This window comes from Myodes glareolus, chromosome 12, assembly GCF_982192425.1.
Source record: "Myodes glareolus chromosome 12, mMyoGla1.1, whole genome shotgun sequence".
NCBI lineage: Eukaryota > Metazoa > Chordata > Mammalia > Rodentia > Cricetidae > Myodes > Myodes glareolus.
In genome coordinates, this window is record NC_142037.1 from 39,138,875 (window position 1) to 39,153,107 (window position 14,233).

Below are 14,233 nucleotides of genomic sequence, written 5' to 3' on the forward strand. Positions count from 1 at the left end.
GACCTTACTTGAAACCATACATCAGATATGAAAGCTGAGGTATAGCTGTCTAGAAATATGAACAGTACTATCAGAAAGGGGAGGGTGGAGAATGTAAGAGAGGAATATGCCCCAAATTCTCTGTCTCTGTCTCTGTCTCTGTCTCTCTCTGTGTGTGTGTGTGTGTGTGTGTGTGTGTATGTGTGTATGTGTGTGTGTGCTCCTGTGTGGGGATATGTCCTTCCCCACAAAGTAATCTATAGAATAACAGAGATCTATTTAGAACAGGAAAGACTCATGCAAAAGGGCAGGATAAAAATAATGCTTTTATTTAATTTGAAGATAGGGCATCAGGACACACTTTTGGTTGCTATTCAGAAAATGGAGCTTCCAAATGATTTCAGGTGTAGTTTATAAATGCTCCCTGGAGCAGAGTAAAGCTCCCAGTGCCAATCAGCAGTAAATTCTTCATCAAGCGTGCGGAATTTACGTTAGGCTTGATAGGTTTGTTTAATTTTACCCCCCTCCCGGTACACCCCTTCCGGTACACCCTCGCTGTTGGCTACTGTGAAATGATTTGCTCATTGGCTTGGAAGAGCAAGCTAAAGGGCTACCAGGGAGAAAGCAGAGGCACACAACTTCGCTGTGAACTTTCCAAGTTTCCCAGAGTGAAAAACTTCGCGGAAATCTTCTGGAGCCCGAAGATAAGAAATTTAGGGAGTGTTCAGCCACCCAGGCATTGCTGCTGGTCTCGTACACAGAAGCTTCCAGTATTCCTTTTATGTCAGTGTTGGTGTGGTCCAACGTGGGCTTTCACCCTCGACAGCTAACATTCAGAGTTTTTGTCAGATAGTTCCTGAAATTAATGTATTAGCATATTTCAGCATTTGCCCTCTTTGATTTCCATCTGTAGTAGTAGAAAGCTTGATAGGTTATGATTTAAAGAACGCTTAGGGACAACCATGATGATGAAGTATTACCACTTTATTCTTTACTCCCACTATATTAGTCCATAGTCAACACATCACAGTGATCTAGATCATACGTAAATTACCTGTCCCTTTGGATACTACATACAAAATTCTTAGCACTGGGCCAGGTATACAGACAGCATTTAAATAAAAGTTTCAACATTTTCATGTGATAGGGTAGAATAGAAGGGGGAAGATACCAGGGCATCTATATTTTTCTTCAAGAAAAAAAAATCAAATCAAATCATATATATTTACCATGTGCATCATGATGCTTATAAGCAGACATGGAGTGGAAAACCAAACCAAGGTCTTTACGACTTGCCATAGTTATTGTTTCGTGGTGAGGACACTTGAAATCTGTTCACAGCACTATTAAAGGAAACAATGCATTGTTAATTATGTCTAGTCACCATATATTATATAACTCACCATGTAAGTACTCGTGTTGGACCACAGAGCTCTTATACACTTCATGTTTGAGAGTTAAAGAGGGGCAGTTGAGGTGGCTTACACTTGGAATTCATGCACTCAGGAATTTGGTGCAAATTGATTGCTGTGTCTTTATGCTCAGCCTGGGCTGCCTAGTGCTGTAAACTCTCTGAGAATGACAGGCGTCTCTCAATCTAGATGGGCTTGGCTCAGGGACTGTGATGCCAGAGAATCAACAGTGACCAGAAATCATCCCAGGCAGTGACTCTCAAGTTGGCTGTCCTGTGCAAATGAAGATGTAAATGAAGAAGAATTAAGAATTAAGGATGGAGGAGGAGTGAGCAAGGAAAGGAAGATTCCTGTGGCTGGGGAGTTCATAAGGGAAGCCTAGATAGGAGCTTTTTATAGAACTTATGGCAGAAATGGTACCAAGAATGAGGTAATTTCTATAGAGTTTGGTTAATTCTTTGTTCACACTGTGGTCTGAGCAAATGGTAGATTTGTGGCTCACATGCTTTGTAAGTGGGTGGGTGGGTGGCTCATATGCTTTGTGTAACTCCCCTGGCCAACCTGGGAAGTTATCACACACGGTTTGCACAGTCACTGAAGTGGTCAGACATTATGTGATCCTTGTTTATTATTTCTGTCACTTTGACATGGTTGTCAGCCATTGGCCTTCTGCTAGTCATCAATTAAGCCATGTCTTAAATTATGTATTAACGTTCGTTCTCAGGTCACATGACCAGCTTGTTGTTTGAAGTCTTTACTGCCAAAGGGAGAGAATGCTTACCACAGCTGTGAACAAGTGGCTAGTCGGTGAGACATTCTGGAGTAGTTTCCTTCCTGGAATAGGTGAAGACATTTTAGAAGTGCCCAGTGTATTGCTGGTATCAACAAGCCTGTGTGAAAAGGCTTGCATGTGCCGTGCATATTTTCTTTGAACTGTGGGGCAGGGTGATTCTCGGAGGCAGCTGGAGCCTGCTGAGACTTGCTTTATTATTTTTCCCAGACTTCTGTATTTTTCAACAATTAATTCAGGTAGATCAGTTAGATCAGCCACAAGCTCTCGTATTTACCTACCTTGGTGGTCCTGACCTGGTTGTTCTGTTTGATACTAGTTAAGACCATAATAATAGTGAGTTCCAGGATGGCTTGGGCTACCTCGAGTGAGAGTATGTCTCAACTCACCTACATTCCAAGATAGAAATTAAAAAAAAATATATCATGTAGAGCAATAGTAATGCTGGGGCCCACTTCAGAAGGACAGATTTGGTCAATAGGAGGAGGATATGCTCAGAAGGAATCTCAAGTTCAGCATATTTGTAATTCTTCTGGAATGGTCTCTCAGAATTCCTTTGCTGGTATAATCTCAATATTTTGCATTTCGACATAGAGAATTTGCTCGTAGACATTGAACCAGGAACACTTCCTTTGCCCTGACGTATGGGTAAGTGCACAGCTGTGCTTATCAACCAACTTGTACTTCTAAGGCATCGTTCTCTGAGCTTCAGAAACATGCAGTGGCTGTTGCACAATGACTCAGGAGAAACCAAACCAGTGATAAAAAAATCTAGGTCTGACTTTGCTTTTTTGTTTGTTTGCTTGTTTGTTTTTTAAACTAATCTATGTTGTTATGTTACTAAAAGCTGGGCAGAGTGCTATTTAAAAAAAGATTGTCCATATATTTAAAAGGTGACTGTTGATTATGGAAAAGGGGGTAGAATACTGTAAGAGCCTGTGCTCCAGAAGGATTGCTGGGAAACTGGGTCTTCTACTTAGCAGGGCTGTTGTACGAATTACTTCACAGCAGCAGCAGGGGCCTGCGCAGAATCTCCACCAGAATAAACCAGTCAACAATCCAGCATGGATGGAGAGGGACTTTTGGGGACTCAGTCTTAGCTGAGGAGCTTTACCTAGGAAGGCTGCTGGGGTAAGGAAGTCAGTTGTCTCCAGGGAAGCAGCCCCTTGTAGGTTGCCCCTGCTTCAGTGGATGGCTCAGCCCCTATGCACACACAGGCAGCGCTGACTGGAATCATTAGCTTATGGAAAACAGACATGATGTAGGGAGCCCCCACGGCAATGGTGGGGTCCTAGGAAGGAATGTGGGGATCAAAATACAATATGTGTGTTTATGTAATTCTCCAAGAATAAATGTAAAAAATGCTATCACACTGATTTCTCTCCTAGACACTCCTGTATTTCTGGAATGTGTTCTGTCTTACCCGTGGTTAAGTGCAACCTAAGTACATGTAACTTTTCACCTAAATAAAATCCAAAAGGAATATAGTTAGTTGTGTATTCCAAATTAGTGAATTGAATTCAGGAATGGATAACACTCTTCTGAAAACGCTTTTCTTTGTCTGAAAGTTGACCAATTCAGTCAGTACAAGGTTAATTCCTTCCTGAAAGAGCTTGAAAGTACGTTAGTTCACAAACATCCTGAAATGCAGGCCTAGCACTATTAAAGCGAATGTTCTGAGTTTAGGAAGTTGAAAGAACATACCTGAGTTCTTTTGAAATATTTTTGACAATGATTGTCAACATCTTGCCAACTTAAATTGCATATTGAGCTGTCTTCCCGGGCTGTCAGCAGGGCTGAGGTGGAGGGAAACAATGCTTAATTAGATTGTAGCTACAAGGCTCTTGCACTTTTCATTAAATTAGTGAAGAATCAACCAAAGTAGCTTGGCATCTTGAAGGCAAAGGAACTCCTTGAATACCTATAAACCTCTCACTATGCAAATGAGTGCTTTTTGGTGCAGGAATACAGCGTTCACTTAATAATAAATAGTAGCAACATCCCCCGCCCCAAACTTTCAAAAGAATGAAAAACAAAACAACCAACTAGATTTTTTTCCTGTATACCAAGTGGAGTGTACCCCTGTTTTCTCTGAGCTGAAACATTCCTTCTTGAAGGAAAAGGAGGCTGTGGAAACTCAGAGAGGTCATGAAACTTGGAAGACTCCCGAGGGCCAGGCAGGCAGTAAACAGTTGCTAAAGCAGCCAGTTTCTGATGGAGCCAGCAGGTTTAGCAGGGACTCCAGTGCCGCAGCTGTTGTTCTGTTATGGGCTTTGATGACGCAGCTGCCTCCAAATCACGCATGCTTCTGCAGGTGACCCTAATTGCTCCTGCAGGTGACCCCAGTTCGGTTGGTTTGCCAACCCAGATGTTGTGGAACAACTTCTTTAGTCTGCTGTTGATGTCCTATACAGGGTGGGTCGACATTTGTTCGTGTCTCCCCAGGAAAACTCACACAACAGGAGGCATCTATGACATCTGTCAGAGCAGGTCTGCAGAGCCAAGCTGGGAGTGTCTGAACACTGCCACAGAGGCAAAATTAACTTCGGATTTTCTGGACTCTTCTTTAAGGTCCCTCCCATTCTGCTAGTGACAGCTCCAGGTGAAAGACCTCAGGAGCGGGGAGATGCTCACTCAAGTCTCCGGATAACACGAGCCCCCAGAAACTCACAAGAGACCGTCCTTGCTGCAATCACACGAGGTTTATTGACAGGACAGGAACCAGTGCACTGCGGCCAAAAATTATTTTCCACGCAGGAGTAGAGAGTTCGACCCCGAGTAGCTGGGAGAAGGGGTATTTAAGGGAAGAAACCACAACCCAGTAATCCACAGGGGGTAGGGAGGGCATCATTGGAAAATTCTGAAAATACCAGTGATCATTGAAAAATTCTGAAAATACCAGTGATAATCACAAGGGGATAACTCCCTGTTTCTCAAGATTATACTTAAGATTATAATCTAACTTTATCTTCAGCTAGTTCCTGAAACAGAGTCACTGAACCAGCTAACCTAGAGTTTTGGCTCTTCTCTTCCTGCCAGATTTTTGGCTCTATTTTTCCTGCTAGAGGGGTCTGGACTTATCCGGGTCTTTCCCAGGTATCAAGTACTGCATTTCCAGGGTGCTGCCACTTGTCCTGCACTCCTAACTAATCATTAACTGCAGATGGAGCGTGCCAACCTCAAAAATTTAAAATATAAAATGCTCCAAGATCCAAAAGCTTTTTAATGTGGCCATGATGTCACACATTGAAAATTCTACATCTGATCTCGTGTGATAGGTTACAGGCCAAACATGGGGGTCAGGAAACTAAAAGTATTGATTAAATTATTCTTATCACATAAAAAGCATGAGGCATAAAAACCAGGTGCATTTCTGGTTTCAATTTAGGCCTCATCCCCCAGAAAGCTCATTGTGTATTCTAAATCTGACCCCCAAAATTCCAAACAAGGTCCATCATGAGCCTTTTGTATTAGGGATGTTGGACACATCACAAAGACGTCTATAGGGTATTGAGTTTTCATGACAGAGTGGGAGGAACAGCCGCTCTGATGACTATGTTTCAAATAGATGGTGGGAAAATACTGAGGGTTGAAGAATTCGGGAATTTGATCCTGTAGATAGATGCAGTTGGTCTGGGCTGTTATGGAGGATGGTCCATGTAAAGGTTTCAACATTTCAAGATCTGGCACTGGGGATTCTCATCAAGTTTTCATTTAAACTACTACTTCTATTCTTTTTCTTTCCCTTTTTATTTTAGAATTTGATACATGAGTATTATATCATTTTCACCTGTCCCCCCCTCCAACTCCTCTTGTATCCCTTCAACTCCTTCTCAAATTCACTATCTTTTCTTTAAATATTGGTGTATGTGTGTGTGTGCACGTGTATGTGTATGTGTTCATAAACATAACCTACTGATTCCATTTAGTATTGTTACCAATATATATATATATATATATATATATGTGTGTGTGTGTGTGTGTGTGTGTGTGTGTGTTTATAAACTTAGCCTGATGATTCCATTTAGCATTGCTTGCATTATATATATATCATTATATATATGTGTATATATACGTATATATATACGTATACACACACACACACACACACACACACACACACACACATATATATATATATATATATATGCTCATTTGGGATTAGATAACTTCCCTGGGGCTCATCTCTGGAAAAGACTGAATTTCCCTCGCTAAGCATCCTGCAGCTCTTTACCTAGGAGTGGAATCCTGTGAGATTTCCACCATCCATGATGCCATGTTATTTGGGGTTGTCATTGTGTTGATGTTGTCTAGGCAACCGACTTGGATGAAAAATGTGTGACCCACATCAATAACAAGCACAGTAAGATATCCTGAAGGGTGCAACAGTGGCCTTTATATCTTTTTAAAGTTGCTTTTATTGAGCTATCTATTTTTCTCTGCTCTTCTCCCTGCCTCTCCCCTCCCCTTCTACCCTCTCCCAAGGTCCCCATGCTCCCAATTTACTCAGGAGATCTTGTCTTTTTCTACTTCCCCTGTAGATTAGGTCATGTATGTCTCTCTTAGGGTCCTCTTTGTTGTCTAGGTTCTCTGGGGTTGTGAATTGTAGGCTGTTTTTTCTTTGCTTTATGTCTAAAAGCCACTTATGAGTGAGTACATATGATATTTGTTTTTCTGGGTCTGGATTACTGTAGTGAGGAGTGGGCAGGCAGGCCTGCTTTTCGACCCGCCCAGCTCCAGCATGGCTAGCTTAGCCCCAGAAATAACAACATATAAATTGTATTCATTTAAGCACTGCCTGGCCCATTATCTCTAGAGAGTTAGTTACTGACTAACTCTCATATCTTGATATTAACCCATTTCTAATAATCTGTGTAGCACCACGAGGTGGTGGCTTACCGGAAAAGATTCAGCATGTCTGACCTGGTGACTGGCTCCATGGCTTCTGCCCCATTGCCCTCTTCCCAGCATTGTGTTCTGTTTACTCCACCTACCTAATTTTCTGTCCTATCAAAGGGCCAAGGCAGTCTCTTTATTGACCAATGAAAATAACACAATAGACAGATAACCCTCCTCCATCATTTCCCCTTTTTCTGTTTAAACAAAAAAGAAAGGCTTTCATTTTAACATAGTAAAATTACATATAACAAAACAGTCATCAAGCAAGAATTACAGTCACAATATTTATAACTATATCTTTATCATAATAATGGCAAACTATAACCATGACTATCCATTCTTTAACTCCATCAAAGACTTTAGAAGGATATAATATTACATAAGTAAATAAGAAGTAAGCAACCTCCAAAACTCTAGAAATGACAGAGACATCTCGCTGCCTGGACAGTGACTCAAAGTTCCTCTGTATCGTTGGGGCATCCATTTTTGGCCTTCAGGCCCATAATATTCAGCAGACATTTCCATGAAGCAGGAACTTTTAAAGACAGTTCAGTCACTATCTGCTGTGTCCTGCAGAATGTCTCGCAGACTCCTTCATGAATCAGGAACCCCGAAAGATCATCTCACCTTTAGGCAAGTTCAGCAGTCCTCTCTCTGTGGGTTCTCTGTGTCCAGCTTATACAACAGTCCAGACAAGAACAGTTTCTTGCCCAAAATGGCTATCAAACTCCATAAGGAGCCTCTTTGATGCCCATCTTCCTCTTGAAGTAGATTGGTGCTGCCAGGAGCAGATGTGTCTCATTGTCATGAAAAGTCCTAAGTTATTAAAACATTAAATACCATGTTCTGTAGTCTTTGAAAGATATGAAGAATGCCTATCTGAAATATATCTATGCACATCTAGAAAATCAAACTAACATTACTACAAGCTTGACTATTATCAATGATTATCCTTTAAAAACCTATATTTTTGATTATACATTACATTTTTAAATGAACTACACAATCACAATACCTCAATCAAGATCAGAAATATATATACATATAATAAAACTGACCTTAAAATCCATACCAATGAAATTATTCATATCTATATCATATCCCCCTTTAAATGTAAAAGAACATTTATAAACAATCTTATGGAGTCCTATGTGTGATTTCTCTTTGGGATTTGCCGGCTATAAGATACTAGGCGGGACAGAAACCCCAACACGCCGGCCCCTCATGTTACAGGTTACCTCCCTCAATATGAGGTTGGGTAACCAGCAGTCATCTAATTGGACTTAAGGCCCAAACCACAGGAGAGAATTCATGGCTGGTGCTGCAAACTTATCCAATTACCCATGAGTGGTAGAGTCACGGACCCTGGAGGAGAATCTACTCCTGTCTCTTTCCTACACCAGTATCATCTCTAACTACATTCTAAGCACTTAACATTATACCCATAGGGAGGTGTAACTCTAAGCCCTCATCGAAAAAGCTTCTCGGATCCAGACAGACACCGTCACAGAAAACCAAAGACTTGTTAATATGCAGAGGACCACTTACTGCAGGGTGCCCAGACACAGCTGATACATCCACAGCACAGCTCCCCTACTTCTAAACCGTGGGAAACATTGTGGAAGAGGGGTCAGGGACCTTGTACCAAGACATGATATGAGCTAATGTTGTCTGTGTATGACAGGGAAGCCACACTCATGAAATCTCAAATACTTTTATTTTTACAAGGCAGTGAAGTTGAAGTTTATAGATTTACAGACTGTTAACGAGGAGCTAGGGGAAGGAAGGAATAAGGACATTTGGCCATAAATATTTATTGAGTTCTATTATTTGCCATTTTTGAACTAGGCATATAGGTGAACAACGCAGATAGCATTCTTGTCCTCATGGCACTCAATAGGATAGTGTTGGAAGAGGGCAAGAAACCAAACTGATGCTTATGTGTGTTAGGTCTGTGTTATCCACATGTACATGTAATGTGAGTTATAATGAATGTCATGAAGGAAAGGAAAAGAGTGCCGTGCATATCAGTGGAAGAGATTTTGCTTCGAAGGGGCAGATTAGCTCTCTGGTCCAGTTTATAGACTCTGGAATTTAATGACTGGGTTCAAGACCCAACAGTGCTACTGGCTAGCTAATGTACTATTGGGCACATTATTAAGATTCCTGTGCCTCTCTTTCTTGTGTTAAATGTAAGTACTAGCTCCTACTTTACACTTTGGTAATGTGGCCTTTCTGGAAACCTTAAGAAGGGATTGTATTTGTGAGGTCCCTTCCAAAGACAGATAAATTGAGGCTAGAGGAATAATTTTACTAGTCCTCATTCAAACTGCTTTCTCAGTTTATCCATCTTAAATTACTCTCCACACAATCTCTGTGTGTGCTTCTTTACCCTCTGAGAATGTGCACTGGGCAGTTCTTACTGCCTTGGTCATGACTTAAGGTGGTCTTTTTCTTTCATGTGCGTGCATGTGATGTGGTCTCTCTCTCTCTCTCTCTCTCTCTCTCTCTCTCTCTCTCTCTGTGTGTGTGTGTGTGTGTGTGTGTAACAAGGAATATTTTGGGAGTTAAGTCCATTAAACCTCTCAGGGTTCAGAAAGATTCACTATAGCAGGCAGACATCTGACTAATAGGGTCTGAGAGTAAAAATGAAATAAATTAACTCGAGCACATTATCTCTGTGTGTTCTTTATTCTTTGGGAGAAGAAGCAGAGGGAGAGAAATAATCTCCCTCAGGTTTTAGTTTTTACAGATACAGTTTAAAAAATTCCATAGGCAAAACCAATGATATCCACAGACATTTCAGAATCACAGAAAAGCAGGTAGACCCTGACAAAGCAGGTGACACCACCCAGGAAGGACTAGCATCCTAGGGGAAGTACCTGACATCCTAAACCATTAGATAAGGTTACTAACCACTGTATAATAAAATTTAAATTATCATAGTTGTGTAGTTAAGTAGATAAGGTTACTTGAACGTTGGACTCACCTGTGCCCCTGTGCCCAGACCTGTTTTTTGGTAAGGGTGGGTGTGCTGTCTTCCTATCTTTTAGAAATTCCTACATTGTCTATTAGCAAAGGTAATTGTGAGAGATGAACTTTACGTAGATTTGACTATTAGAAGAACAAAGAATGAATGTTATCTCTCGAAGGCCCCATGGAAGGTCATTCTATTGCTTGTACAAGAGGAAGTTTTACACTGCTGAGGCATTTTGGGAATGAATCCCGTTTTGAAGGGAAAAGGAGTCATGGTTTCACAAGGTTTTTACAGAAAAGACAGTGACTCCAAAAGACAAGTGCTCCCAAACCCTGAAACCAGGTTCTCCATATGGAGTGTACATACACCTCCTGTGGATCTGTCTCTTGATCTGTCAGTTGTACATTCACTGGATAGTCCTGTGGGCTTATGACGTGTGCATGCATATTTTCACATGTGAGCATGTATGGGCATGTGTACGTGTACGCCTGGTGCTCATATCTCATACTCTTCTTGGTATGTTGAGGCAGGCCCTCTCACGTGAGCCCAAAGCTCACCAAAAGGTTAGCCTAGCTCTCCAGCTTGTAGCCGGGACCCCCGTCTTTGTCTTCTAAGCACTGTTATTATAGATGAGTTCCCATAATACATCTGCATGGGGTCTGGGGTTCTAGACCCTGTCCTCATGCTTGCTGATAGCACACATTTGCTTTAAGCATTCAACTCCCCAGCCCCAGTGTGACCATTTCTCTGTGAATGCTGAAGAACTTGTGTGTTGATTGACTTTAACCTGTGGAAGGAAGGAATCTGGTCTTCAGAGAACACCCCAAATATCTAACACTTGAAATTCCTTTGTCAAACTCAGCATTTAACAATATTTTCTCAAAGTTTTCCAGGTGGTAAATTATAGTACCCCATCTTCAAGCCCCTTTTTTGGTTAGGAGACTTAGGCAATTAGAACAAATTTATTGAAGCAGATTTGATACTTATTCTTGCAGCAAAATTTCACCCAAGCTAAGAACAACCACTTAACCATATTGAAAAGCTAATTTAGTTTCAGCCCAGCGAGTTTTGAAATAAGTACTTGTATAATAAAATTTAAATTATGATGGTTGTGTAGAAGTTACTGTGTATATATATTTATAACTTTGTAATACATGCTATTATGGCTGATTTAATATTCTGTTTATTCCAGCTCACATTAAACTCCTGCTTGTTTAATTTCTGGATCCCTGTCAGTGGTCCCAGGCCATATTTCATCATTTTTGCCTTATATGGTGGGAGTAGAGGGTGGCTTTGGTTCACATAATTTCTAGCTATGGTAATGATGTATTTTTAACTGCTCATAATTTAGAAAAATGTGCGTGTAAATTGTATCTAAGAAATGAAATAATGAAAACAAAGCAGCTGGTGCTGGAATCACAAAAGCAAATGAACCCTTGCTGTTATCCCCCCGGAGCTGCTGGGCGGATGTGCTGAAGACCCCACAGAGTCTGGCCATGGGAATGGAAATAGAGCTAGGGAGTTTTTTAAACTATTATTTACAGTAGTTGGATCTGGAATGTCCCCCAAAGCAAACGTAATGTCGTTCATGTTCAACCTGAAAAATTATTCATGCCATATGAAGCAATGAAAATGAAGTGGATATGCATATATGTAAAATAACAACCCTCTCTCTTAGAAAGTCTAAGAAAGAAAATTATGCTAAGTTCCTAATCAGGTCAGAATCATTCAATCCAAAAATGAATTTGAATAAGAATGTCTGGTTTGGGGACTTCAAACTCTACTTGCCAATATTTTAGAGTTGAAATTAGTTTTTGCTTCTGTGTTTATAGGCAAGAATTCCCTTTCCAGTGGCTCTGAAGGGACCTTCTGTCTTGGTGAAACATAATTTACCTCTGGATGGTCACTTGGTGCTCCCATCTTTGTGGATTGGTCATGGCCCCTATGCTGACTTTGGCAGGCATCACCCAGGAGACCAGGGTACCACTTTTCTTTCCTACCGAGTCAGGATATCAGCTTCGGGGTTTTCTCGCACTGCTCTCCGTCTCCCTAAAGCTCTCCATTTTACAGAAGAACAAAGTTTGGTGAATCAACGTGGTGTCACCTTCACCTTTTCCTCGCCTTTGTTGTATAAGAAAGTGTCAAACATTGCCATAGCAACAGAGCCTTTCTTATTCAAGGGATCTTAACCACTCTTGGACACTGTCTAGTGGATACATGATGCAGCCCATTATTTTCCCCTTCCAGTAATGTTTTTCCTCTTGTCTTAAAGTCCCTCATACTTGTATGTATGATGATGCTTATGTTTTTTATAATCTAGCTGGCATTCATTGTGAATCTCAACAACAGCACTTTCACTGTCAGCATTTTACTGAAAACACACTGTCAACTCTATCATTAGCTTCATTTTGTAAATCGATTCTCTTTATTGTTATTCATGTTGGATGACAGAAGAAAGGGAGAAGGATTCCTACTGAGATAATTGCACTGTTCCCTCTCTGCAGGAAATACAAAATTTCCTTTTATACTTTCGTGCCTACAAGCATGTTACTTCAAAGGGTAGTTCAACAAAGAATCTAATGTTCAGAAAGCCTGGTGGCGTTTTCTGAGCAGCACATGATCCAGCTTTTGAAAAGACAAGGTGACGAATGGCTGGTGCGTTGGTCAGATAGTTCCCAGAACTGATGTAGTGATGGTTTAAAGTAGATGCTCTTTAGTGGCCAGCATCGGGACTTTGGAGCTCACAAGGTAAAGAGCCAGGAATGGTGGCAGCATAAGAGACCCTGCTTTCTGTGCAGCTCAAGATGAACAAGGGTGCATTGTACTCTTCCCACCCTCCAGTTTCAATGCAGATCAACTGGTTAAACAAGGAATGTCAATCCTCCTTACATTGGTGAGGAAGAGGAGTGGGGAGAGAGAGAATACAAGAGATCACACTTGATTGATTTTTGGTCATGATTCTCCCACCCCACCCCCTTCATAAAACCACCACCTAGGGTCAGAATAACCATTTATTTTGTTTTTGTGGTCAGCAGTTGTTGTTTTAAGAGATGGCACAAACCTGATTTCATGCCCAGGGGTTGGAGACTTGGGGATGGTTTGGAAAATGAGAAGTCTAAAATCGTTGCTCTCAACTGTACTATGTAGAGATTTGTGAACGCTAGACTTAAAAATGCTTTTCTCCCAAAGGGATGTTGGAGTTTGTGTGTGCACATGGGCGCTAGAACTCCTCATCCTCAGCCCTGCAGACACTGGGCTTCTGCGAGGACAATTTCTGCAGAATTTGGGCAAGTCAAGAAAGATGTCCCAGAAAGTTTCTAGAGTCTTCTAGAAATATGCTTTATGTCATGATACTAGAATACAAGGTTCAATTTCAAAAGTTTGAAGTCCAAGTAGGAATAGCATTTGTTATTGATTACCAGAGAATTTAAAGAATTCTGAGTCATATACATGAGTTTATTTAGCAGAAAATTTTAAAAATACTCAGAAAAGTAAGGCTTTCTATTTCAAATAATATTAATTATATTCAGGCTAATATATGGATGGCTGTCCTTGAACTCAGAAAGATCCACTCACCTTTGTCTCTGAATGTTGGAATCAAAGGCCTGTGCCACCAAACCTAGTCATTATTTATTTTTAATGATGACTATTACACAGATTCTTAGACCATGTTTGAAGTATGGGCTTGTATTAAGTTTGCAATGTATTTGTAAATAATGATTTTAAGTGCTTGCATCCCTTTGGTACTCCCAGCTGTAAGGTCCCCTTCTCACCAAACCTTAGATTTAAGATTGGCGATAGTGATTACTCAGGCACTAGCCTTTCCAGTTGTTCAGGTGTCTAATAATTGTAGGGAGCCACCTGGAGGCACAGGTGGTCCTGCAGTTTGGAGGTATACAAGTCCATACCTGGCTTAGCCACGTGGGGCTGAGAACCCTAGCCTGCACATGCGCAGACCAGCAAATGGCATCAACCAATCAGCATTCAAGCCTCTCCACCGTTTAAAAGCAGCTGCCTCTGGGCTCTGCTTCCTCTCTCTAAGCTTTCTCTCGTCCCTGCACTCTCTCTTCCCTTCCCCCAGTTTTCCTCAATCAAGTGCTCCGAATAAAGGCGTGATCAGGGAAGGAATTCTCGTTTTTCGTGGCGTTTATTCCTGCTGGTCAGGAAGCGCGCCGC

General features: G+C 41.2%; 1 long non-coding RNA gene across 1 annotated transcript in view; it reads right to left on the bottom strand.

Annotated features, from left to right (window-relative positions):
* LOC125392364 (uncharacterized) overlaps nucleotides 1-7,115 on the bottom strand; it is a 186,773-nt gene extending 179,658 nt beyond the window's left edge. Inside the window, exon 1 of the long non-coding RNA XR_015734644.1 lies at nucleotides 7,081-7,115. This is a non-coding gene — a long non-coding RNA (uncharacterized LOC125392364). The remainder of the gene's footprint in view (nucleotides 1-7,080) is intronic.
* Between the last annotated feature and the right edge of the window lie 7,118 nt (nucleotides 7,116-14,233).